This window comes from Choristoneura fumiferana, chromosome 13 (assembly GCF_025370935.1).
Source record: "Choristoneura fumiferana chromosome 13, NRCan_CFum_1, whole genome shotgun sequence".
Taxonomy (NCBI): Eukaryota; Metazoa; Arthropoda; class Insecta; order Lepidoptera; family Tortricidae; genus Choristoneura; species Choristoneura fumiferana.
Window position 1 is genome coordinate 13529714 of NC_133484.1, and position 27807 is coordinate 13557520.

Sequence of the window (27807 nt, forward strand, 5' to 3'; positions counted from 1 at the left end):
CCAGCCCTTCCTTTCCTGCTGCATCCATCTCTTCCCTTCTACCATCGCTCCGCTTTGCCGCCTCGGAGCAGATCGCCGGCGAAGACTGAAGTCCTGCTGAAAGCTCCGAGACTTTCTATTACAATGCCCTGTTTCCCTACCTATCCAAGAAGTCTCAGGTCAGTTTTTTTATTTAAATTCAAGAGTTGTGCTGACTGAATCAAATACCTACGACCTACGTATATATTTATTTTGTCTTTATGTACCGAAGTAGTCTTCTCATTCAAGTGTCTGGCGCACTAACTAGTTACATTATCTCCTCTCTACCATTCAAAAGTGGACTGGCAGAGATTCCTTCGGGGATAAGTTCACCTTTTTATTCTTTGTACGTATCCTATTTGTATTTCTTTTTTGTACACTAAAGAGTTTTGCTACTAAGTACTACTACTAGGTACCTACATCATTTGACTTAGGGCACCAAGGATTCAATGTCTTAGATAGCTCACCATTCATGAACTTCACTAGTTATACAATGTTTTAGACTGTCGCGGTCATTACTAATTTTATGATTAAAAGTCGGGTTCTCTGCCGGGTTCCTGTGCCAAAATATCGAGCTTCTCTAAAATCAAGGTACGCGAAACAGGACCCGAGTATAAAATCATAAAATTTACTAGTTATATAATGTTTTAAACTTTCGTGATTTTCACTCATTGTTAAATATCATAAGCGGGACTTATCACGCTAAGCACACGATTAATATTTACCTCGACGTTTCGACCACATTACAGTCAGCCAGGGAGTCTGTCACTGTAATGTGGCCGAAACGTAGAGGTAAATATTACTAGTGTGTTTAGCGTGATAAGTCCCGCATATGATATTTTTAGTACTAGTTGCGATCATTAGTTTTCTGAACATAAATGTAAGCAGTTTAAAACAATGTAGGGTCCGCTCCTTAAAATTTGGGTTGACGGAAAAATAAATCCATTAATTTAATAAGACAAATTTCATCCACTTTTAGAAAGCGAATTGACCTAAGATTTGCTATGGATACATAATTTAGATAAAATGCAAGTAAAGATAGTAAAAAGTACCTACAGCCAGCAAAAAACTAGTATTTAAATTGAAATACTTCACAAAATTAGCCGATACAAAAATGTATATCGATGAAATTCTTTGTAATTCAGCACATGCTTCTAACGGATGAATCTATTGAATATAAAACAATGTAGGTACTCTTGAAAATAACAATTAGCTATTAGCATTTTTAATACATACAAAAAATGTGATAGGCAAGTATTGTTCAATCTTTCGACTCTCTGTATGAGAGACAGAGGGTCAAATTATGAAACTAAGTCATAATATGGAACTATTTAAGTCAGATAAGTTGGTAAACAAAGTTCTCATGACTTTTCTTTCTCTTTATTTTGTATTACCTACCAAGAATAAAATAATGACACTATTCCCTATCATGAGGTCGCTGTATAACTTTACGGTCCTTTAAAAGTATTTATTGGTAAAATAAAAGGCTCCAACATATTTATGCTTCATAAATATTCCTAGAATCCTGAAACAGAACATAAAAGCACCAGACATTTTACAATATTTTCAATCTTAAATGATTGATGTTGAGATTGCACATGTATTAAGTAAAGATCATATATCGTATACGAATATTGCTCACTAAACATCTAACGTAAAAAACTATACAATATGTTCCAATAATTCTAGCTAAGAGTACTTTGTTTCGTACCTACATGACACAAACCTTTACATAAACATAAAATACAAAACTATTTACAATATTTTACGTTTCTACTCTCGTTACCATAGCAAGTGGAGCAATACTCAAGCGCAAATTGTAGCGTATTAGGTACGTACAAGCTTTACCATTTTGTTAAAATGTCAATGATGTTGTATGTAACACAATTTGGGTTTTGTGTTTCACACCTCAGTCGGCAATATTGTTGTTATGAATAGTTAATGTCTAACATTATATCGGAGACTGAATCATTCTAACTAAAATTCGCATTGGTCGACATGTAGACTAGACAGCCTCTCGATGCACAATGCTAGATATTTTTTCTTCTGCCATCTGAGTTAGAGTTAGAGCAGTGTTGTTTGACAGTTTACGGAAATGGTCAAAACTTATCGGACATTGTCGATATTGAAATAAAGCTATCGTTTGACATAAGAGCGTTTTCACATCGATATCGGTATCGGACGACGATAGACGACATCCGATAGCCGACACCATCTGCATGTGCTGCTTTCACATATTTCCGACAAAATCGTTTCGATACGGCCGGCTCAAAATGGCCGCCACGCATCGGGCTCTGCGCACACAGACAATTTAGATATACGCATAACACACATACAAACTTTATCATCCGACAGCCCACGAGCGTCCGATGGTGCCGTGAACATATCAGTGTCGGCTCCGTTATCCGATATCGGGCCGGACAATGTGAAAGACAGGTACATATTTCATACATTTTACTTGCCCCGATATCGTATATCGTCATTCGGATCGGATAATATGAAAACGCTCTAAGGGTGTTCACAGGCTGTGTTTTCAGTGGGTTAACATAGGTAACATTGGAGTCTACATATAATGTAAAAACTGGCAGTGGTCAATTGTAGACTAATAACACATGTATTAAGGTCATTTAAGATAGGAATGACCTAAGGAAATCTCCAAAGGATCCAATAGAATAACTATTTTATTTTACACTTTTATGTATGTCTATGCACTCTGCAAAGTATGTTTCAACAAGTTTATTCGCAACATGTTCCGTAATAACATTGATTTACGTAAGTACACATAAATAAATGTTCACCCACGCGATTTCCTTGGCACCATAAAGTTCATAAAACCTAACGGGTTTACGGTGCACATAAACCTGAGACTCATGCAACACGTGCACACATTGTGCCTTTATTTGCGGTAGTAAATATTCTTATAACGTCTGCTGCCCTGGTAGGTGTAAAGTTGATGCACTTAAAGTACTGGGACGTGCTGAAAGGATTCCGCTATGTTTAGTGTCGGCTAATAAAGCTTTTTAGATCTCTGGGTTTGTTGTTGTTTCCATTACTTTGTGGTTTATTTGCAGTTGCTTGAAGTGAAATAAGAGAATGTATTAGGTAAACCGAGAAGCAATCACGATCAGTAGCCATGTTATTTTTACCATTGGCGAGAATGTCATGTAGTTTAGTTTAGTTGTGTAGGATTTTTGTGCATGCCAACACGATGATCGTTTTGAGATTGTAATAATAAGTCGCAAATTAGTTTACAATTGAGCTAATTTACCCACTCCAGTGTTTATTATATATAATCTATACTCAGTTTGAAGACTGAGGCCTCAAAAATGTGTTTAATAATATTATTGAAGATTCTCGTGCCAATTATATTATTAGCCTAATACGGTATTTGACAACTTCTGATTTTGCCATATCTTAATATTATTATGAAAATATAGATAAACAGATAGTGTTTAGCGAAAAGAAAATTTAAATCGGTTGAAAATTGGATTTATAGTGATTTTTTGAAAAATCTATATACCTGTCTCTTTCTCAAACGCTTTTCTCTATGCAGCAAGTATGGCGGTACTGGCGTGTGACGTCACATGCCAGTATGTCTTTCTCTGTCTAGTCTTTAATTTTAAACCTTTGTAACTTTGTTATTTTAAAAGGTAGCTTAAAAATGTTTTTCTATTCGATAACAGGCATTGCGTAGTTTTCATTTATAAAACATATAAAAATAGTCAAATACCGTATTCTGTAGTCTTTTAGCTTTTGTAACAAAGGTTGTAATGTTGTAACCGTTTCTTAAAACAATAAATTTTGGTAAAAATGACATTTTTAATACAAGTTTTTTTTGCTGACTGTACTTGCATTGTCATCCAAAACTACATTTGCATAACAAATTACAAGTCGATGCCATTAACCGTTGAAGAGTTCCGTCCTACGGAGACGATCCTGGCCGGACTACCAGGATGTCACTACCAGATTATTGTATTGTCACGCAATTTACATAAGTATATCAAATTTCAAGTCAATCCAACTACTGGAAGTTGGTCGAATTTAACTTGCAAGATTTGATTACAGGCAGACAGATAACGGGACAGGTGAAACTAAATAAAAGCTTGTAATAAAAAATAAATAAAATAGGCAGAGACCTTTCAATACTGGCCAAGGACACCCTGTAGATACATAATAGATAGAACTGATAATAAGAAGAATAGAAATGTCATTTTTGGTCTGTTCTTTGAGAATAATATCGCCAGTTTTTCGGCGTGTTTTGTGTTTTCGGAGTTTTTGGTGAAGTACGAGTCTCACTAGTAAAATTTTATTCGTTTTGAACCTCAAGCTTTGCAAATGGTACTACCATTTTTTAGCAATTATCTGAAACGGGGCTTAGTTACAGAATGAATTAGAAAAATTATAATGCGTTTTTTTGAGAAAAAACTAATTTTAAATAAGTAGAAGTTTTCTTTGCTACTTTTTATGGCTGTACATTAACTGTTGAAGAGTTCGGTCCTGCGGAGATCATCCAGATTATAGTATTGTCATTGTCACCATAATTACATAAGTATTGCCAGGTTTTAGCTCAATCGGGTACCAGGAAGTGGTCTAAAAATATTTTAACCTACAAATGTACTCACTTACATACAAACGTTGGAAGGTAGGTAAATTAAAGCTTATTTTTTTAGTTCGTCAGTTAGATAGCGGTTAGATATTAGAAAATATTACACACTTTTTTTTCCTTTTCAATTAGGTACTTAAATAATAGCCAGTTAAAGTTCCGCATGACGTCACGCCGTGCTACACTTTTTAGCCCAGCGTGGCGTTACGCGAGACTTTAACCTTTTCGCCGCCACGTCAAATACAAAAGACATCATCCATACGCCAGGCTTCCATATTGCAATGCCTAAAATTTTACCACAATTGAACGAAGGTTGCTTCTGCATTGAGGTAATGGACGTATAAATAGATCGTTGGCGTGGAACCTGCGGTGCGTATATATGAGTCGTTGGCGTCAAAAGGTTAACCAGGCTATATTTGCAGAACTTTTTGTTTATTTGACAGAAGAAAAAATACGGGTGCAGTATTTTGACTGACGGGCTAATAATTCACTTGTTTCGGAAATTAAAGTATGAGGTATTTACCTAGGTGCATTGATGTGTTTAACTTTTGCGACATTTCTATTCCTTTTATCATCAGTTCAACTGTAATAAGTTTTAGACAAAAAAAAAACATTTTTCATACAAGGTTTTTTCGCTGCCGGCACTTTTTGTCGACTTTACTTGCATTGACACCCAAACTACATTTGCATACCAAATTTCGAGTTGATGCCATTAGCCATTGAAGAGTTCCGCTGCGGAGACGATCCAGGCTGGACTACCAGGATGTCACTGCCAGATTATTGTATTGTCACGCAATTTACATAAGTACCTATGTCAAATCAAGTCAATCCGACTACCGAAAGTTGTTTCCATTTAACTTGTAAGATTTTACTAAATACAAACAGACAGACAACTGGACAGGTGAAACTAAATAAAAGCTGGTAAAAGCTTGTTGTTGTTTGTGTATCTGTTTTCTGTATCGCTTACTATTTCTGGTGTACAATAAAGAGTCTTTGTATTGTATTGTATTGTAAAAAGTAGGTCCACAGTTGTTTTCTTTCTTCAAGTCTTCTTATTATTTGCTGATGATTGTACAAGTAGCGAGGTCTTCCAGCCGTGAGATACCTGTAGAGACGAGCTTCTGATGTGGAACTAAACTACAAAAGCCCGGATCTACAGGGTAGATCACGAATGTGCCATTATTTTCTTCTTTCTTCATTTTATTCTTCATTCTTGATAGTTCTTTGCCAGTTTCATCTTGAAATGACTTCCTAGTTTTTAATCCAGCGTTGCATCTGAAACTTGAGAATAGTTTTCATTAGTATAGGTATAATTCTAATCTACGTAAGCTACATGGCGAAACTTTATGACCGCGAATCCCTTAAGGATATGAAAGTTTCGTATAAAAATTAACTTCTGGATATCGCATAATATATTATTATTATCTTTGTTTATATATTAAATCATACCAGTTAAGTGCATTCTGGTTTTACAAAGCTGTCAATTTTTCAGTTTTTAAAGCTACTTGTACCAGTATTGTTCCTACCTAGGATTTTTTTATAAATATTTGTATTTTTACATAAGTGAAGTATTATACAAGGTGTTTTAAAATGTATCCGCAATACTTTAACACGGTGATTGAATTAGCTTTACTGAACGTAACCCTGTAAGTAATTTTTTTTTCAGGATATTTTAATTTCAAATTAAAAGTGTATCGCATCAAAGGCGTTTTAAAAATCCCGGAAGCGTTTACTCAAACTAACCTATCCAATCTGCTACAACATTCTGAATTCAGTTTAAAACTTACAAGGACATTCAGAATCACACAACACGGAAACGGTTAAGCTGTATTTAATAATGTTATCAGTGATTAAGACAATGCTTAAACAATACTAAATCTTATCCCAAACCAGCTTCCCACGCCGCAGATTATTTCAGTTATTAGTTTAGGATACTGCGTCGTCAATTCCCAACGAATAAACAATGGCCTATCTCCAACCATAGGTTTATGCTAATCGTATTAATATTAATCACAGCGCTTGCTGTATGGGTATCTGCATATAGCTGTGGATTAATGCGACACCGGCCATTTGATATGGAAATCTCGTTAGACGTGACACATCATAATCTATCATTTATTATGGCTCGTAAGCCCAAAGCACAAAAGATTCGATTCTGTAGATGTTGAAACTCGTGAAGGATATTAAGACGGAAGTACCTACTGTTGATAGTAGTATTTTTGGGTATTGTATTATCCCTTTTAGAAATAAATTACTAACACAGTTTGTGAGCTTTTACTAACTCATGTGGATTTTTGTTGTCCGAAATTATTTTTTATTTATTTATGTACCTACCCAGAATAAGAAACAGATGTTGTCTTTCCTGTAAGTAAGTAAATAAGTAAGAGTAAGTGTGCAAGTGAGCAAGTTGTTTTTTATCTAAGTGCTTAAAATAACAGAAGACAGCCAATTCACAAAGTTAAATACTTTGTGTCATCCAAGTAACGTCGTATTTCAACGGGCTTAAAGTGGCCTAATCGACGCATATATAAAAGTAAAAATGTACATTATTATATCTGTAAACCCTTAACTTTTGTATGCGGGAAGTGAAAACAAAAACCAGTTTCTACGTTTGCAAGCCAATAACTACTTAAAGTGATTCTATCTATGTAGGAAGTTGGGTTTTAACTTTGCCTTGGATGAATCTCCCAAAATATGTTTGGAGAGGTTGTTTTCATAACACACAAAACGTATAAAATTGATATAGGCACGCAAGACGCAAATGGGATCACGCCTATCGGTTAAACGAGATTCAATTTCCGCACAACAATACACCCGCTAATCTAAGATGGAATGACGAACACGAATCAGACGGATCGACGTCGAACTCTCGCGGGAGCAAAAAAAAAGAATCTCGGCGTCTTTCCGCAAATCATTGCGGGCATTGTATCCGATAATGTAGTAGCAGAAAGCGCGAGCTAACAAAAAGGTTCACTTAATTGCACGAGGGAAGCTCTGAAAGGAGGTAGCATTGTTTCCCGGCGGCTTTGTCCGCGCTCCGATCGCCTGACTCATCAATTTACCCCGATTGACGGAACGATTGAGAATAGTTCCGTTTTCCAACTAATTCCTTGCTATCCCGGATTTTTAATGGTTTTAATGTGCGCTCAGCCGTGAAATAGTGCGGCAAACGTACTCCAAGCGAGCTAGCAATTAATCCGCTCAAGCTCGAGTATCTAAGCTCTTAAGATCCGCCATTACTTCTGTTTCAAGAAAATCTGAAGCTGCGAAATACGTATTGACAAGTACATAGGATAAGTTTAGCTACCGTATCGAACTCAGATGTAGGTACACTCACACTATATAATTGGTTGTACCTAAATAAAATCAAAATTGAATTTCAACGGATTAAATCGGCTCGCTTTGGATGCGTTTAACTAAATATCTGCGAGCAATTAGTCCAAATACGCCAAGACTATAACAATGTTCTGTCGAGGAACAGAACCGTGTTCCCCCTCCTTTGCTTGTTCCCTCCCTGAGCCTGCGTTATGTCCTCCTGCCATCATTAATCTTGCACGCTGAGCAAACAGCTTCCTTCGCCTGAGAACTTTAGAGCTGACCGTTGTCGATAATATGCTAAGCGTACTGTTCAATATAGACTATTGTATAACGCGATAACGAGGGTCCTGAATAGCCTGGAGTTAATTAATTGGTCTGTGTTATTTGACGGTGTTACCTACTTATAAATAATGGAGTTATTAATTATAAACGTAACAGCCGGTATCTAAGTGCTTGAAATATCAGAAAACGGCTATTTTATTTAACACTACTGAGTGATAGCTCAAGTGTTTCGACTACGTTGTTTTAATGTAATATTTACTGTTATAAGACTTTTGGACGCATACTTTGCTACGAAACTACATAAAACTCATATGGTCTAAACCTCAATAAAACAACATCTCAACCATTTGCTCTTAAACTAAAATCCTAATTTCTTTGACTAACTTGAACTCGTTTTTAAATGTTTAATTAGCTTTACCATTCTTCATTCATGTAATATTAAGATCAGCTGCGACCCTAATCTAACATCCAGACAATGTCTTTGTTACAAGCATCTATGTAATACATAATAGAGTGCCGAAATTTTCCCCCTTCCTATCAGCCGGAGGATTCTGCGACACGTTAAACTAGGAGATTTTGTCAACGACCAGAGCCAAACTCAGGCCCAACCCGAAATGTTTTTCTTTTCCAACGTCAGGGCTGAAATTTCAATGATTTCAGCCACTTGACAGTTTTACACCCTAACTGACTTTGCAGATTAGTCTTTCTTTTAGATTGATGTTATTATGATATTTTACACTTGATTTTTAACTTAGTTTAAATTTTTACTAAAAGTAGTACCTATTGAACCGGAAGGCGAAGAGCTGCCAGGCCACCTAGGTAGTCGGAGACTGATGACATCGCGCGAGTTGCGGGTGACGGTGGTTGCAAGTGGCGAGTTATAGTTTACCGTAGCTTTCGAAGGGGTAGGCTTTTGTTCAACTGGACGTCTTCTAGCTTATGATGATTAACAGTATTGAGTAAGTATTGTTTACACTATGCAAGGCGCACGACACTATTAGTGACACCCTCAAATTAAAATGAAATGAAATGAAAAAAAAAACATACGAGGCACAAAATATCACAATACAGATCAAAAAAGGAAAAAGTAAAACTATGTGCCCGAAATGGTCCCGCCTCAGCATAAATGCAGACTCCGCGGATGGAGTCATCGCTGGTCTTCCGGCGAACTCAAGCGATATTGGACAAACGTTATTTACGGTCAAGGACTTTAATTCATGAGCCACCATGGAAACTTTTTACAGTAAACGTCATAGTACCATCGCATTGATTAACAATGAAAATCGTAATGACTTTTCCTTTGAAAAGGTTCCATGGTAGCTCATGAATATGGTAGTCCTTAGCCGTACTAGCACAGGCCTAGCTTGCTCTTTGTTTTTGTATGAACCTATGTTGCCATTTTATAGTCAGATAAGCTCTGCTACTAACTCAATGCGGATCGCACCGCGTTGTCAGAGATAAAATCACTAGCAAGCTCGGGAATTTTGCTTTAAAATTTTTTAGATGTCGGCCAGACATGTACATTGTTAGAATGACGCTAGGTGCTAACACGTCACAAAGTAATTTGAAATCAAATGTTTGAGAGTACCTTGAGAACCTTATGCCAACTGCTGAATTCGGTATACTCGTATTGGTGAAGTATGCGACATGGAATGATGAGAAACTGAATTCGATTCTCAGCCCCATACCTATACTTTTGTGGTAATTCAATGCGTTATAGTATGGGAAAAAACTGAGATTTTGAAAAAAAATACTGTTTTATTCTTTATTTTTTTAAATAAACTTAAATTAATTCTAGGTCAACCATATTCACTCACTATGAGTAAGTACCTAAGTGTGAAAAAAAATTGGGGTAACATTCAGTAAATACCCAATAATTTAATGGGTTAGCGTCACTCACATGTGCAAATTCACCCACTGCAACCGTAACAAACCTTAAAATTCTAAACACGACTTTAATACGATTCCAAAGGCATTCCCTCCGCAGCAATATTCCTCAAGATAAAAACAATAATAAATTTGCATAACGAATTTCACTAAATCTTACCTCTCGGTTCAATTGTTTTCGTTCTCGTGCTGTCTCCGTCCTCCTGGGATCCTGGAACATTCAGTCCCAAATGTTACCTACATTTCAATACGCTGACTAAAGGAAACGTAAGTTTTACTTTTCCCGGCTCCATATTTTATGTGAAAGCAATATGTCTCCGTGTTATTGAATTTATATGGCATTTTGTTTTACCTATCCATAAAAATAGAAGAATTAAATGCGTCTGGAATGTTCAGAGATTAATGTTGGTTTTGAAACGGGTTTTTTGGTAACATGTTTTGGTAAGATTAAGAGGAGTTACAATGGTTATACCTGTTTCCTGTATTATTTTCTATGTGATGAACAATAAAGAGTCATTGTAATGTATTATATAACGGGATTTATTTAACTTTAAAAAAAGTGCGCGGACACGAAAAGTATCGCTTTTAAAAATAATAATAATATCTTGGGACAAATTATATGAATACTTTTTTAAACTATGTCATTGTCTATTAACATAAAACAGGGAAGTTTAATTTTTTCGAGGATCAATATCTCTAAAGATTTTAATGAAATTTGCCATGTAGGGGTTTCCCGGGGTGAACAATTTATCTAAATTGGCATTATCTCTGAGAGGGAATTGTACAAAACGGACTTCTACCCTCAGGTAGAAAATTTTAAAAGAAAAACAAGTTAATTTTGCTTTTGGATATTACAAACACATATTTTTGTACATACGCTTACCACAATGGCCAAAAATAGTAATTAACCAAATCGATTATATCTGGTAAATCAGCTATGTACTCTTTGTTAACACAATAGCAGTTTTCACAAAGCTAACAATTAATTATTCAGCCAGCGCCTGCGACCTGCCTACATTAAACTTGATGCCATTAAACAAAAACTTTGCTCTTAATATTTCACGTAACGAGTTAACTTCAGACATATGTACTCTAGAGATTACCTATTGCCGGGTGGTAATTAAAATTTGGCAGCCTTTTGTGAAAGCATTCGCTGACTAAGTACTTTCAAAGTAGACTCCGTTCAAAAGCTGCGTATGGGTGCGATACGGTCTTACAATTTTCTTTTGCGTAAAAGGTTGTGTGGAAGTGTGTACCTACAATCATTCCTTGAAAGAAAACGCGGTATCTATTAACAGCATTTTTCTGTGCGTAATTCCACAATTTAGTGGAAATATTTGGTGTTATGTTAGGACAAATATATCCTATTGGATTATACTTGACATAGATTTTATCAGGCGTCATAGTGTAAAACCTTCACCTATTATGCACAAAAAGAAGTAATCACCATATCTAAGAATTTATTTCAAAACAAAAAAAAACAGCAGTTTCAACTTTCCTAAGTAATAAAATACTTGCGCTTTTTACTTGCTGAACTTTGGGTTAAAATCCGTGCTACGACTCTTTTAAAGTTTCTACATTCTATGAAAATATTAAGAACAACGCTTCAAAATTATGCAAGAAAATTTCAAGTAACTTAACATTTTAGTAACAGGCAAGTTCGCGCCTTTGCACTGCACGATAACACTTAATTATTTTTATATAAATATACGAGCTGGCATAGAGCCAGGGCGGGATTTATATTTGCAAGCCATATTCCCGTGAAACGCGACGGATCGATACTCTGTATCACAGCCAGCCGTTGCTTGACGCACGGACTCATCCCAACTTGAATATTTTACGAAGCGTTAAGGCCCAATAGACGAAGAGAGGACGTGACAGAATTTGAGGAGAATTACTTGAGTCACTGAGGTTCTGGGTCAAAGGAAATTAAATAACGAGCCGAAACTTGATATTGACAAGCTTAGCGCTTAGCTTAATAAAGTATCGATAGGTATATGAAAAACTTTTGAAGCTTAACCAAATATGTTTTTCACAAGACCTCGAGAAGCATTTTAACATCGGAATTTTGAAAGTTACTGAAACAAACTTCCGTTGGGGAAGATATTATCTGTGCTAAAGGAGAGAAAAGAAAAATCCAATTCTAAAGAAACCGACAGTGACAGGGAGAAGTTTCAAAATTGTTTTTCTTTAAAATACAAACAAAGGGAAAAGTCGAGAGCTCGGCAGGGAATTAAGCTCGATGTCAAATGAAGGAAAATAAAAGTCACCAGTAAAGAACGCTTGTTGTCCTTGCCATGTAACTGGCTTAAATACAAATACGTTAATTAAATATCTAATGAACGTATCTAAATAGAAATTAAAATTCTTTATATCTCATCAGCGCCGTATTAAAAACGTCAATAAAGCTCAAAAGTTTATTGCAACCTTTTATACCTACCATTAACCTATAACGTATACCTAATGCAGAGTAAACCGTTTATTTCTTTGTACATTGGTATGCGGAAAAATAATTTTTAGAACTGCTAAAACCATACAGGCAGTGTATGCCCTAGTTGAAATAAGCAACTTTTTCACAGAAAAGAGAAAGAAAGTGCTTCGTTTCTTGCAAGACGCGGACGGAGCTGCAAGCAAAAGCTAGAAAAAGTGTTAGTAAATAATCTTTCATCTGCTTTTTATCATCCAATTGTCTGGAATTTGTGATTCGTTGAGGATGTTATTGTTGACGACTATATAGCTGGGTCAAAATCTTTACTACATTGTCACTCGGTTTAATTTAAACATTGCCCAGTCACTGCCGTGTACCTATCTTGATTTGATTCCTAATTTATTTGTTGAAATTAAACCTTTAACCTTGAGAAAACTTGTAGTTGAAATCCCTCGTCGATAGCAAAAATCTTATAAAAAAATTGAATATTGATAAATTGGGTAGAGTAAGTGCACTAAATGTGGACCAGTCTGTTAATATGGACCACAGTAATATTTCTACTAACTAAAGCGTTTAATGCAATACAAGGAGTTAATTATTAAACTGAAAACCTAATGGTGATTTTCCACCGGCGAGACGAGACGAGGCGGGACGAGAATTGTAATGTGTATGCAATATGCATTCCCGCGCGCCCGCGCTCAGGGTCCGCGGGCCCCCGCGGGCGCTCCCATACAAATTTCAATTCTCGTCTCGCCACGTGTCGTCTCGCCTCACCGGTGGAAAACCACCTTAAGACCTCAACTGTGTTATTTTTTTTAATATTTAGTTGGTTTAATCCATACACTTACAAATACCATAATGATTAAAAAATATTTTATTTGTTTTGCTAAGTCACCAATTCTACTTTATATTCTCGTAATTTGTACTTGTCAATTGCGCTTCGCCGTTTCTTTGAAGAAAATAAAAACTGACTGGAATATGGCTGGTATTAAATTAGGTATCTAAATATTAAGCAACCTCGCTAAGGCATGTAATTGGCGTATGTTGCATTTTAGAATTGGCTCAGCAAAAGAGGGATTTAAAGAAAAAACGCAACCTGGTTTAAAGTATAGTGTAATCGGCCCTCTCAATTCTTAATAAACTACTTTCAGGTTTTCAGTTTATTAATGAACAACCTGTATAAAACTTAAAGACTGTTAATGTTGAATCTTTAATGTATTCCGCATAAAGTAGACTAGGCTCGTTACGGTTTCACTTAGCTTGCCTAAGTGCCACTATAAAGTTAAACAGAGTGTATGTAAATTAGAGCGAGCTTTGAACAATTGCTTCATGTAGTAATAAGCTTTTAGATTAGATTATGCTGGGCATATACTCGTAGGTTACCATTAAACCATTGACATTTCTAGATACAAATCATAGCTAAGGATTTATATCTACTCATAGATGTGCAAAAGTTTTAGCCTTATTATACAGAAAAAGTAAACATTGTGCAAAACATAACCGATAAAAAAACATTCATCTAGAGAATGCTACATTATAACTTTATAAGCTTTTATAATGCTATACCGGGTGTTGCCTGTAATACGAGCAAAAAATTTAAACAGATCGTCCTCGTCAAACTAAACGACATAAGTTCAGCGATTTTTAAAAATAATGGGTCTTTAAATTTTCCTTTTTTCATACAAATTAAATACTGCTATCAATGTACGCCATCCTAGAACACAACTGACGTCGCCTGTCACGCTAAAAACAACAAACATTTTGCTTTACATTGCTTCTTCGAATAAACTTAAAAGTGTAATAAATATTAGAAAACTAATTATTTTTAAAAGTTGCTGAACTAATGTTGTTCAGTTTGAGGAGTATGATCTATGTTTTAATTATTTGCTCATATTACAGGCCACACCCGGTATACAATGTTGCATATACGATTATTAAACGGTTAAAAACACGACTTAACACGGGTTAACTTTGATGACGATGTATTAAATAAAGCGGCATTTCTTCGGTGCTGCTGTTACGAGTACTGTTTTATTCAAGTATCCAGCAGCAGCGCTGTGGACAGGTCTCTTTTTGGAATGAGAGTTCTTAGGTTGTAGTCTCCACGCGAGCCCAGTGCGAATTAGACACTTCACGCGCACCATTACTTTTTGCAGGCGTGGTGCAGGTTTCCTCTACATGAGATGATATAGGTAGAGCCTTATCCTCTAATTTACTCGGTATATTTTTTTACCATTTTTTTCTCTTACACGATGTAGACTAATCCCTACCCTACCCTAAGGTTGAAAGAGATGATGATGATGCAATTGCGCCTGCGCTTACGACAATACGGTCTCAAGTCATCACTAGGCTTTTCAGCACAGTTTTCTTACAACCATCAAATTAAGTTTCAAAACCGACAAAATAAAAAATAATAATATTAATAATATCTTTTTGTTATACTACGCTACTTTGTCACGAATAAATGATTTATATTTCTATTTTCTCATTATTTGTAGCCTGCCTGTAGAAGTTCAAATTTAATAGTTTGATTTAAAAAACTTTACTACTATAAAGTAATACAAATTAATAAAACAATTATAGACAAATAGATATATAAACCAGAATTAAATCTTGTAACTAGCGATTAATGTAGGTCGTAGTACACAACTAAGCTATTATTGAAATAAAAATGGTTACAAAAATGCTGTCACACTATTTCAAGCACAACGCCAGTATTTTTCGTTCTCGTTTAAAGTCTGATACAAAATGAGGGTTTGGTTGCGGCGGTCCGTATTGGTGTTCCATGGTTCGTTGACTGTGCAGTGAAAGGAGAATCCTTTGTACGAAAATAAATATTTCATTTTTGATAGTCTCTTGGAAAGGAAAATATAGAAACATGGCTTTATATCTGATATTTATGGCGTGATAGCGTTTTATGGTTTTATATTTAAAAATAGGTATATGCATTATTGAACTGCAATAAATATAAAAATAAAAAAAAAGTTAAAGTCGCGGGTTCACGGTGGCTGCAAGCTGCTTCCAACCGAGGCAACTGGAGGTCTATGGGGGAGGTCTATGGCCAGCAGTGGACGCCCTATGGCTGATATGATGATGATGATGATGATGAATAAATATACGATTATTTTGCTAAATTTTTTAAGCTGCGAATCATAAGTGAAAACTCGGGCTTAAAACCTCTACGTAAGTACCTAACATTTGATTCAAAAGTCACAATAAACTCGACAAAAATAGTTTTAAACATGTTATTGCTGTTGTTGTACGCACAGACTTCTTTAAAAATATTTCGTAAGTGTAACGATGCAGAGGGAATTTTACAAGCTTTTATTTTGTTTCACTTGTCCCGTTGTTTTTCTGTCTGTAATCAAATCTTGCAAGTTAAATTCGACCAACTTCCAGTAGTTGGATTGACTTGAAATTTGGTATACTTATGTAAATTGCGTGAAAAAACTTATTTATTAATTAATAAGACCTTGAACGCACGCCTTCATATTACATATTATTAGATACATTACATTCAAAACCATCACATTGTTAAACAATAATTTTCTTGATTTTATTTCGAAGTTTCCTTAGTCTACGAAACAATTCAAACAGTGTGTGTAACAGTTTAATGACGTTAACTGTTATATGTGTGATATAAAGACTTGTTCGTTTATCATTCGTCCCAGTTCGTTTTGGTTCGATTTGGTTCGTTCAGCTGACGTTAATTTTCTAAAGAAGTTTGTACAACAGTGGCATGAAGTGAATATTTTCCTTAGGCAACTTGGTGATTAAAAGAAGCATTAGTTTAATAAGTCTTCAGGTGCAATTCCTCGGAGTTAATGCAGATACACAAACTTGTAACGCCACGCCACTAGTGTACCTTTACAGTCAACGTCATAAATAAGTGATCACTTTTGTACCTTGTCGCTCTCTGCCGGTACACAATAAAATTTCGTATTGCTTTTCAAACATGACGTTAAAATGATAAGGTACAAAAGTGATCACTTATTTATGACGTTGACTGTACAACCTACTTTCAGAGTAATAAATGATTGCAATAACGGAGATATGCAATTAAAGTTGTTGTCGTATCGTGTAACAGAAATAAACCCAATAAAACTCAAAAATTGACGACAAGAAACAAACACAACAGTTCAAGATTAAACTGAAACTAAAGTTGTTTTACTTCAACTTATTTGCATAAACGAGTCATAGTGCTGTAACCACAACACATTAAACCAACAAAGAGCCATATTTCACGTTAACTGGGAACAATTGGTGCGAGCTCCTGCACCTAATTTAGTCGGAACTGCAGTTATATGCAAAGCTGCAGTAACATGTATATATGCAAATGCAGTGAATATTCAGCCTGTTTCTTCCTGTGACTTTAGTATATAAGTTATTTAAGTTAATAATATTATATTTGGGATTTGTTTTCTGATGTAAAATGGACTGCAAATAGCTAATAAATATATTAAATTTAGCTAGATTCCCATTGTTTACCTAAACAAAGTATTAAATAGGGAGCGTTGAAGCAGGAGTCCTATTTTCTAAGTACTAAAATTATCCGTGAATTCAGCGCTGTGCTCAGGTATCAATCATTCCGTTACTAAAATTGTTCGCTCGTAGGCTGTAAATGGACTCACGTGTTGACGTTGATTATTGTCATTGTCAACTTACAGTCAACACCTAACTCCATAATAATACAATGGGATTCGATTTGTAGCATTCGAAGATGGCGGATGTAGACAATATCTAATTATGCTATTTCTGTTTCTTTGGCAAGTTGAAGTATAATTTTGATAGTGTTTTATGCGGCGATTAACCTTAACAGTGAACAGTGATCCCGAAATTCTATATTGCTCTCGTGTCTAACATTTTTTAATGCGCCAGTGGTCTCCACGTGGTTTTTGGAATTTTACTATCAAGTTGCAAAAACTACAATTACCGTACAACGTCCCTCTCAAAGAGAGTTTACCTTGACACTGGCGAAATTGTCCTATTAATTAGGACAGAAAAGCCATATTTTAAAAGAGAAGAAGTACTCCATACAATGCCACGGGCGAATGGTTCACATTATGGCTGTCACTGTCTGAGTATTTTTTGGAGCATGACAAATAAAATAAATATCATGATTGTGACTACTCACACCAGTTGACCTAGTCTTAAACTAGGTAAAGCTTATACTGTAGGTACTAGACAATGTGGCTAAATATACTGATATAGATAAATACATACTTAAATAAATATCCCACTAATATTATAAATTAGGTACCTCAAGCTTCTTTAGATCATAAATATAGCCGTGGTAGTGGTAGTCTAGTGGTGTAACCTATCCCCGTAGAAACAAAGGATCGTGATTTCAAACAAGGACTCTGACGTCGAATTTTTTCAGAATCCATGAGCGAAATTATATTTGATATTTATCACGAGGTTATTCGGGTGTAGGAAATTATCATAAGGAAAACAAACGCCTGCGGAGCAATTCAACTGAGTGCGAAATTTCCCCATCTATATTGGGACCACGTGGGAACTATTATAGCCCAAGTCATTTTATTCCGAGAAAAAGCCAATGTTCACGAGTAAGACCAGAAAGTCATAAAAATAGTATTTTTTTACCTAAAAGTTTATATTTCCCCTGTTATGTCACGTCGCTCGCCACGGAAAGTTTTCTCTGAGTTGAACCGAGAATGTTAGCTCAAATTACATTTGCATATCGTAGTTAGTACATTCTACGTTAATTTTGTGCTAGTACCAGAACTAACGAAGTTGTGCCACTTTAATGAACATTTCTGAACAACCCTTATCATAGCTGGATGGAGTTTTCTTAACTGTAAACTGTTAGTACTTGTATTTAGTTTTAACGATTTTGGTACTTTGTACAAAACTAGTTCCGACGATATTTTTATAATAACGTACATCTACTTAAAACTTAAAAGCATTTTTCTCTTAAGAATACTTTAAAGTCAAATGGTCTTTTTTGTATAAATCGTATTAACAAATAATATCAGTCGTCTACACTTTTTGTATTGTATAATAAAAAGAACTTCACTTGGTACCTGGAAAAAGAGTTCAGAATTAAATAAATTAAACTGAGAAACTTCCTATTAAGTATTTTTCATCACACTTGCTCGTAAACAGGGTCGTAACATGCAGGCTACCTTGGTTTCAACCCCCCAAATAAAACCCTCGACCTTAATGCGCTTGTCATGAAGCCCAAGGTCGGTAAATGAGCTTTTAGAAATAAAAAAAATACTCGCAAATGTGATGAAAAACATTGTATGTCGCACGGGCGGTACTAGAATTACGAACATCGACTCATTAAAGCCCTCAGTCTTCGACTACGGGCTTCTAATAGACTCTCGTTCGTAATTCCTTATTTACCGCCCTTAAGACACAATGTACTATTAATTCATCATTATCAGCCTAAAGCAGACCACTAGACATAGGCCTCCCCCAATGAGCGCCATTGCGCCCTATCCTCGGCTTGACGCATCCAGCTTCTACTAGCATCCTTTCGCAAATCATCACTCAACCTAAACGAAGAATTTCCTACAGTACGTTTGCCGAGACGCGGTCTCCACCCAAAAACTCGTTTACTCCACCGATTGTCGGTTCTTCGGCAGATATGGCCAACCCACTGCTACTTCAACTTGCTGATTCTCTGAGCTACGTCGTTTACCTGGCTCACCTAGTTTATAATTAAGAAGTTGATGTAGTTTATGCCGCTTAAGTTTGTTTTATTACAGCTAAATAACCTTTAGATGCCTTTATCAACAAACATTGTCACCCATTAGAGGTGATTGACCGCCTACGACGGCCGCTACGCCGTAGCGTAGGCGTCGTAACGCGTCCTACGCTCCGATACAGCCTCTCATGATAAGTGCTACAATATTGTTACTAAAATAATGCTGCTCAATTATTTCAATTTATAAAGGCTGCTATGTTTAGACGCGTAGATTGGTGTATAGACAGACGGACAGATAAACGGCGATAGGGACAGACATAACAAAAGTACTAAAGTGCAATAACAAGAATGCTCTTCTCAGAATGAGGGGGATTGGGCCGTAGTTCCCACGCGAGCTCAGTGCGGATTGAGAGCTTCACACACATCACTAAATTTTTTCTCTGGTGTATAGGTACACGATCCTCAACTTGAGAGGCCATAGGTCAAACCACAAGGCCACCGAATCCCCCTACAATCTAAGCCATTGAAAACCCTAAAAAAGTTTAATAGTTCTACTAAATTGATAATACTTAATGAATGATTTTAAAACAAAAACTATCCAATTCTTAAATAGCAGCTTTACAAGTTAACGACTAATACTAATAGTCGATCAAGACTTAAATAATATTTAAACTTAGCCGCATATGTAGGTACTATGAAACCCTGCTTGGCGAGACACGCGCTTGGAAGATTGCTGACTAAATAACCAATATATTAAAATAGCTCTTATTCGAACAATATTCTAGGACGTTTCCTAAATGCTAAACGAAAGTTAAAACGAATTTACTCTAAAAATCTTTCAAATTATCTTACTAAGCTCAGCAGCTTTACTCTAAGCCGTTTTCCAGTAAATTTAAAATAACGGGACTATGTCTAAAAGTCGTTATCATAAAACATAAAAGTCTAGACTACCGTTAGCATTCGAGTTGTGAAAGCCATTATTCATGTTTATGCAAGTTATAACGCCGCCTTGGTACAGTACAGACATAATACCTACAAGGAGTCTGGTAGAATTATATTTTTTAATAATACAGAAAATAAAAGTTTTATACAAAAACAGTGCACTAGTCCGAGTCAAACTTGGCTGGTTTTAAGTTTATTTCATTTTACATTATTTTTTGGTTAAAAATGCAAGGACAGGATAAGGACAAGGACAGTCAGCTAAAAAGAAAGTTTTAAAAATAATTTTCGATACACATAGATAGTTAAAACAAAAGAGCATCGCCATTGATTTTGTTTTGTTTTCCGTGGCAGATGGAATAGATTTCAAAGCAGGATGTTTTTATTAAAATGTTCCTTGTATTTTTTTAAAGGAACGCAGAATATCATTAAACTCTATATCTTACTAAAGCAGTTAATTACTGTTTACATTTTTGCATGGGACGGTGCCGGTGCCAATATTAATTTTAATATACCCCGCCCCTCGCGGTATTTTACATTCCATATTTACACAAAGGCGGATCAAAAATCATAATCCTTTGACGGAAGAATTATCACTTTCTCCTTAAACTCCCTTGCTTCGACTCGTAATATAACGTTAGAACCTAGTTAGACCCTTTAAAAATAACATAACGAACAATAATCTTTCCATTCTAAACATTTTAATTTAAAAAACGAACGTGAGCGCACTCGACAGACAAAAACAAAAGACAAACACTAGGAGCGGGCCAGCACCTAAAAAGAGCATTAGCACCCGGCCGTAGTAGTTTAGTGCATTTTAATTGTGCTGGAGTCGAATCAAAATGTCAAGATGGCGGCTGTGGCGGGGACGCTGGGGTCGTAATTTCGCGCCCGGGGCGACATCTATAATTCCGGCGAGCTATCATAAATTAGCATACGTATTAGATTGCTGGAGGACTGAATTCTGTGCACGATTGTACATAAAATGGTAAGCGATGATCTGAGGGCTTTCGGGAATTTCCGGGAGTTGCAGTACTTTTAATATGCGAGTGGATTAAAGGCCGAGCTTTCAGATGGGGTTAGCATGAAAATTTTAATGATAACTCATGGTTTGACTTTTTGACGAAATATAATTTATTAAAGCGTGTTATTTATTTATTTAGCCCTCTCATTCTTGGTATCTTATGCTTTGTAGTGGGACGTATATAGGCCAAAATAAATCTAGAAAATTTATTAACTTTTAAAAAGATTAACAATCATATTTTGCACCTAAATATTTATTTGAAAATGTATCTGAAATATGATTCCAGTGAAATATGATCTCCGACGAAGCTGTCATTCAACACTGACAGAATAAATGGTTGAGTGACGCAAATCTGAGTGAATGAATGACATAATTTGAAATAATAATGATGCTCACGCTCTAAAAGAGATTGATAACCAGTTTTTGGGGCTAAACGCTACGACGCTACTTCAGAAGATAAACCTTTTAAACTTAAAATTTGACAAACTTTTCGAGCTTTTGTCAAAATCAAAATATCTTTAGATATTTAATTTATTTAAGCTATAAGAAGCACTTACGAATGATAAAAAAAACTACCATCGGTTCGGAAAAACCTCTACTGTTGAGAACCCAGCAAGAAACTCAACAAAGTACTATATATTTTTAACAGATGTGTACTTACCATGTGTATTGGTAACTATCAGAAATCAAATAAGCGAAAGAATAATTCAAAAACTTTAATTTGAAATACTTTTGCATACCTACAATAAAATCACGGAAGCAAATCTTAACAATACGAAACTTGGGCAAAAAGACAAACAGTTCCTATTTAAATGTGGCAATAAAACTCAAACTTCATCAGGTTCCCAGATTAGGTATATAAAGTGAGTAGACGTTAAAATGAATTTTACGCCCGGCCTGCAATAAACCGGCCCTTTGCTAGACTTGTTGAGTACTCATTAGTTATTCATTTTCATTTTCATTTTCGTAGTTATGAGGGTAGTATGCGTGCGCTTTGCTTCGATGGGGTATAAAATGTTTTACAGTGACGAGTGGAAGTGTGAGCATGAGCCCTTGGTAATTAATGGTTAGATAGTTAAAGCGTCCTTATCCTTCTAATATTATAAATACGAAAATTGGTGAGCATGTGTGTGCGTAGGTAAGTGTTATTATGGTTATTATCATACTGCGAAGAAGCTTGAGCCTAGCAATAGAATGTACCTATATTTATACAATTGTGATGGATGATGTTGTATAGCATCGAAGACTATTTTCAGTTATGTACATGGTGTTAAAAAATCATGTACTATAGTTTAACCCACATTAAGGCTACTGATTACTAAATTAATACTATACAAATGGGAATATTTTTCACTTATCATGCTATGCGACATAAAATGACTTTTCATGCTCTAGTGCATAAAGTAAAATCTTCGTCTAAGACCAAGTTAATCAGGTGTCAGCAGCCACATACAAAAAAGTTTTTACATATTTTTTTAATAAATTCAATGTGTGTAAAACTAAAAATAAATCAAAGTAAATCAATAAAACTAAAATAAAAAGGTACATAGAAAGTGAAAAATTGTTTTCATCATTGTTGTTATTTCATTTCCTCGCAATCTCAGTGAAAAGTAGTGTTAAACTCGAGCATTAAACCGATTTTCCCCTCGACGTGTCTATCCACTCTCGCCGTACCGGCTCGGGTGGCTATATGAAGGTCTTGGGTAAAATGGCTCGTTTTATGCTCTTGTTGTACAATCTACTAAGTATTTAATTCGAAAAAAAATGTACCTATAGAATTCGAGTCACAAGAAGACTATCTCCATACAAAACTTTCGAATTTCATTGCTTTTCCATGTGTACCATAATTAGCCTTAATGTGGGTTAAATAATAGTACAGGATTTATTAAACACAATGATTAAAAAATTAATGTGAAGAGGAGCCATATTTTTTTCTGATGTAACTTTCTCTTAAAATGGAAAACAACATACTTGGTAGACCACTTTTCTAATTGGTACTTTATGACATGCAACTCATAAACTTACTTGTCCAGAACCAGCCCATTTCCTACTCAGATATCCTCATTTTCGTCATAAATTCTGTCCTAAGTACATGCTTAGGAGAGGAACAAAATGCCTCCCTCTTATCAAATGCATGGCGATGTTTTATGTGAGCACTTGGGCAGTAAACAATGGTTTCCTCCAGAGTCCGGTAAACAGTCGTATACCAAATTGCTTCCCGTATCAGAGGCCGCAGGAGAATTAAGTGTTTAGTGTTATCTTTAAGAGTATGTTGTATGTTGTGGTAAGGAGACAAGAGACAGCAGGCCTGCTTGAGTGAAACTAAGGTTTAAGAAGTGTAGTGATCTCAAAATAAATTACATTTCGCTTAATGAGAATGTAAATAAATTTCATCTTCATGAGAACAACATAGAATCGTTCTGAGCAGTGAGCGTTTTGTCAGGCCGTAGTTCTTACACAGGGGCCCATTCGGAACTTCACACATACTATTGAATTACTTCGCAGGTTTTGCAGGTTTCCACGCGATGTTTCCCTTTATCGTAAAGTTTGTCAGTCTTTTCAGTAAAGTCTTTGTTTTATTATACACGAATGCAACTGCTAAATTTCACTAAGCAAACAACTTTCAACTACCTACATACTCGTATTATTTTAAAACCTTTTTTTCTTCCACCCTCAATACAATTACTATATTTTATTTCATTTCAATTATTTTAAATTAATCTAAATTAAAAACCTAAAATCAATCTATTAAAATTGCGTCAACTAACAAAACCGTTCTCAGCCTTATTGATTACAAAACTCCCCACTGTATTCCTTATGCCGTGTGATCGTAATAATCTCGGGCCTGCCCGCTGGGCGTAATGAATAGCCGGCAGCAATCGCGGTTTCTGCCTCTTTATATCGCTCCAACTAGGCGGTACTTTCTGCCCGATTATATAGGCCAGACTCGGTACCAATCGAGTTTGAGAATCAGATACTAGACTCGAAGTGAATAATATAACAGAGGCTTAAAAGTTATTAATATGAATGTAGTTTTTGAACATTGTTAATTTGTCCATTTGTTGATCTTCTCTAGCGAATAATCGACTAATTGGTACATCTAAATGAAGGAGCCATCATTGTGGTGTTTTTGGGAGCTCCATGTACGTCATTAGACGTTTTTCGGCTGACGATGATGGTGATGACTTTCCAAGATAACAGACTACGAATGATTTCGCTTTAATACATTATCAGTTTAATTTGAAAATGAATGTTATTATTTTGTTTCTTACTGAGTAGGTCGTAATTTCTACGTAGGCTATACGCAAAACTCACGAATATTAGACACAGAATACATTGGAGCAACCAAAATGTTAAAAAATACCTGCTAAAAAATATGGTCAAGGCATATAAGTGCCAACAAATTTTTCAATATCTAATGGGTTTGGGTTACAGTCAAGGGCAATAAATATATATACGTTACTAAGACGTCAAAAATATCCATACACCTTTAGGTCAATGTATACATATATTTGACGCTATGGCTGTATAGATATTTAAGCCCTTGACTGTACACAGCAACCAGAATGTTAATGTCGTTCGGGTTTGGGGGTTTTCTTCGTTTTTCTGAAGATTCAAATGAGAATGAAAAAGAATTACAATCCATTGTTTCGAACGGCGTTATTAAACTATGTTGTTTAAATATATGTTTTTAAAATTTCACTCCATAGTACTTGATATAGGTCTAATGTAGGAAGGTAATAAGTAGTTTGACACAACAAATTGTTAAGTACAAAATTAATTAAAGTACTGGCTACCTACACAAAAACAAAACCAGCGCGTCGACTTGATTAGTAGTTATTCTGTCTTTTTTTTTGCACGTTACGAGTAGATACGAAAGAGACGCACATTAAAATAAACGAGAAACGGCACACCAGTTCCATACTCGTTCTGAATCTAGCCTACGGTTATCAATTTGTGCATGTTGGTAGAGCTGTCATTAGGTAGAGTTGTCACTTAAGAGCGTTTATTCTTGCTGAACTGGCAACGTTGCATTTTTGTTAGTTTTTCTCGATTACTCCATAAAAATTTAATGAAAATTAAAAATGTGGTCGGATAGAACTGTTCTTAATTAAACATAGAATTAATAAATGTCTTGTATAGCGTAAGGGAAAGGCCTAAAGAGATATAACAGAGAAATGCTACGAAAATTAAATTTAGTTTTGCTCGCTTTTAATTTGTACGGAAATCATAGTGCGCGATCTCGACTTGCTACTGGCTGTTTTTTTTTATATTTCTAACAGATCAGAAAGTGATATTATTTATTAGGGATCCCTTTCGTTCGCATTTTTTACCTATTTTCATTTGGCATAATTTGTGTTAGCATAATAGTACAGTCGCATAGTAATACTTTGGCCACTACTTTGCTTGGCATTACGGTTTTAGAATAATTTTAGTTGGACTAATATATATTTGACTAATGTATATTATACATATTATTATTGAGGCTAATAATTATTTGTCATATTTTTCAGAAACCATAATTTCAGTTCCAATATTTTTATTAAACATAAATTAGGATAGGTTAGGTTAGTATGTTGTCCAAGCGCCAAGCGCCTAAACTACGCAGAATAGGAGGTCCGCAAAGCGGACCCCCGTTGACCTCTTTTATTCCTCAACATAATGACTTTTGCTATAGCATTTTTATTACTATATGACATTTGTACAATTGTACATTACAATTTTAAGGAGTAAGCACATTAATATGCTTTTTGTGACGATAGGATTTAATTATAATGTATTTTTAATATGCGTTTTGATGTTAGTCTATGTGATGTGACGATTATACTTTCAATATATTGATTTTTTGGTTAAAAAGTTAGTTGTTAGATGCAAACCATAGTCGATTAGAACTTTTTTACATACGTGCCTGAGGCATAGGAAACAGGGAAATCGTAACTAACTAAACCGTTTGATCAAATAGTTTTTTATTTTTATTTAATAGGCCATTTTTCAACCAGGTGAAGCCAAAAATCCTTATGAAACTGATACTTTATTTTATATTTTATATAGTAGGTATATCATATAAATGCATCTAGGCCATCATACCATTATTGCACTTATTTGAGGAATCAAAAGCAAAAGTGCCAACAAGTGCAAATTAAACTCGCGTGAAGAGGGTTTACCAGACATTAAAAAAATGTATATACTACCCTAAATAGCACAGACTTTTTAAAATTGTAAGCCCTGTGGTTTCGGAGATAAAGGGCGGGAATCGTAAATTTCGTCTATTTTCTCAAGTAACTCCAAAACTGTTGATCATAAAGTTATTTAGTCAAATAGGCAATTTAGCTAGTTCTAGACCTTTAGTTAAATAGTTCAGCATTAGGATTAAATTGGCTTTGACGGACGTACCTATAGACAGACAGACAGTGAAGTGATTCTATAAGAGTTTAGTTTTTTCACTCGAATGTACGGAGCCTTAAAAAGGACTTAATTCAGCCTTCTCGACTTATTTTATTTTTGTCCCACTCAACTGCCCTTTAGATTAAACATAATATTAAAATAACCTAACCTAACCATAAAAAAAATACAGGCTTTTTTTGCTGACTGTACTTTTTGTTGACTGTACTTGCATTGTCACCCAAATTAGATTTGCATACCAAATTTCAAGACTATGCTATTAACCGATGAAGAGTTCATTTACTCGTATTATATTGTCATGCGATTTACATAAGTATTCCAAATTTCAAGTCAATCTGACTACTGGAAATTGGTCAAATTTAACTTGCAAGATTTGATTACAGACAGACAGACAGACAGACAACGCTAAATAAAAGCTTGTAACAATGTTAAATAATTAGAATTAAAACATAATTAACTTAAATCAGACCCTCAGACCCCGAAATTTCCATTTGAAAATGCTGTGCCCGAAACATCTTCTAGATATTATCAGTACCCGTTTACGGGAAATTTGCTCTCTCAATCTCGGCTTTGTTATGAATGAGAAAAGTTTTAATCTCTTATCTCAGCGACTTAGAGATTCAAAATTATCTGGAGCCATTATCAAGTACTTTCACTTAATGAGGCTTACGAAAGCTTATAAAATAATTTACATATTAAATTAGAGTCCATATAAATTTTCGCCCAAAAATTAAACTGGAACAGCACCAAAATGAAAAGAAGAGCATCAAAAATGATACATTACCTCAATTGAAGCGAAGAAGCCAAACACTCGCTCGCAACTTTCGGCGTCTGAAATAATAAGATAAAAGCTGTCACTAATCAAACAGTGTAAATGGAGGATATCTACGAACTTGCAGAAATAAAAAGATTAAAGATAAAACAAACGGCGGAGAACGAGTCAAAACAAAATAGAAACAACAAGTCAACAACACTTGAGCGCGTGACGGGAAGGGAACGGAATCGAGTTAGGGGACCGCTTCATGCAATCAAATTATGCGAAAACTTTGCCGCCCTTAGGTGTTGAACGATACAAATAGCTGACCGTTCACACGTGCACGTACCTTTTAACGGAGTCCCGAATCTTCAATAACGTTTGAATTTTTAAAAATATTAAATTGTAAACTGTGTTAACATGAACTGTCGTTATCGGCAGCAGCTCAGTCGCGTCTAACTGTGCGGCGAGCCGCGCC

General features: G+C 35.4%; 1 long non-coding RNA gene across 1 annotated transcript; it reads right to left on the reverse strand.

Annotated features, from left to right (window-relative positions):
* Positions 1–3717: 3717 nt before the first annotated feature.
* On the reverse strand, positions 3718–27408 carry LOC141434097 (uncharacterized). The gene is made up of 3 exons (XR_012452013.1): positions 27360–27408; positions 10269–10319; positions 3718–5902 (listed from the first exon to the last, which is right to left on the reverse strand). It is a non-coding gene; the product is annotated as an uncharacterized lncRNA (long non-coding RNA).
* Between the last annotated feature and the right edge of the window lie 399 nt (positions 27409–27807).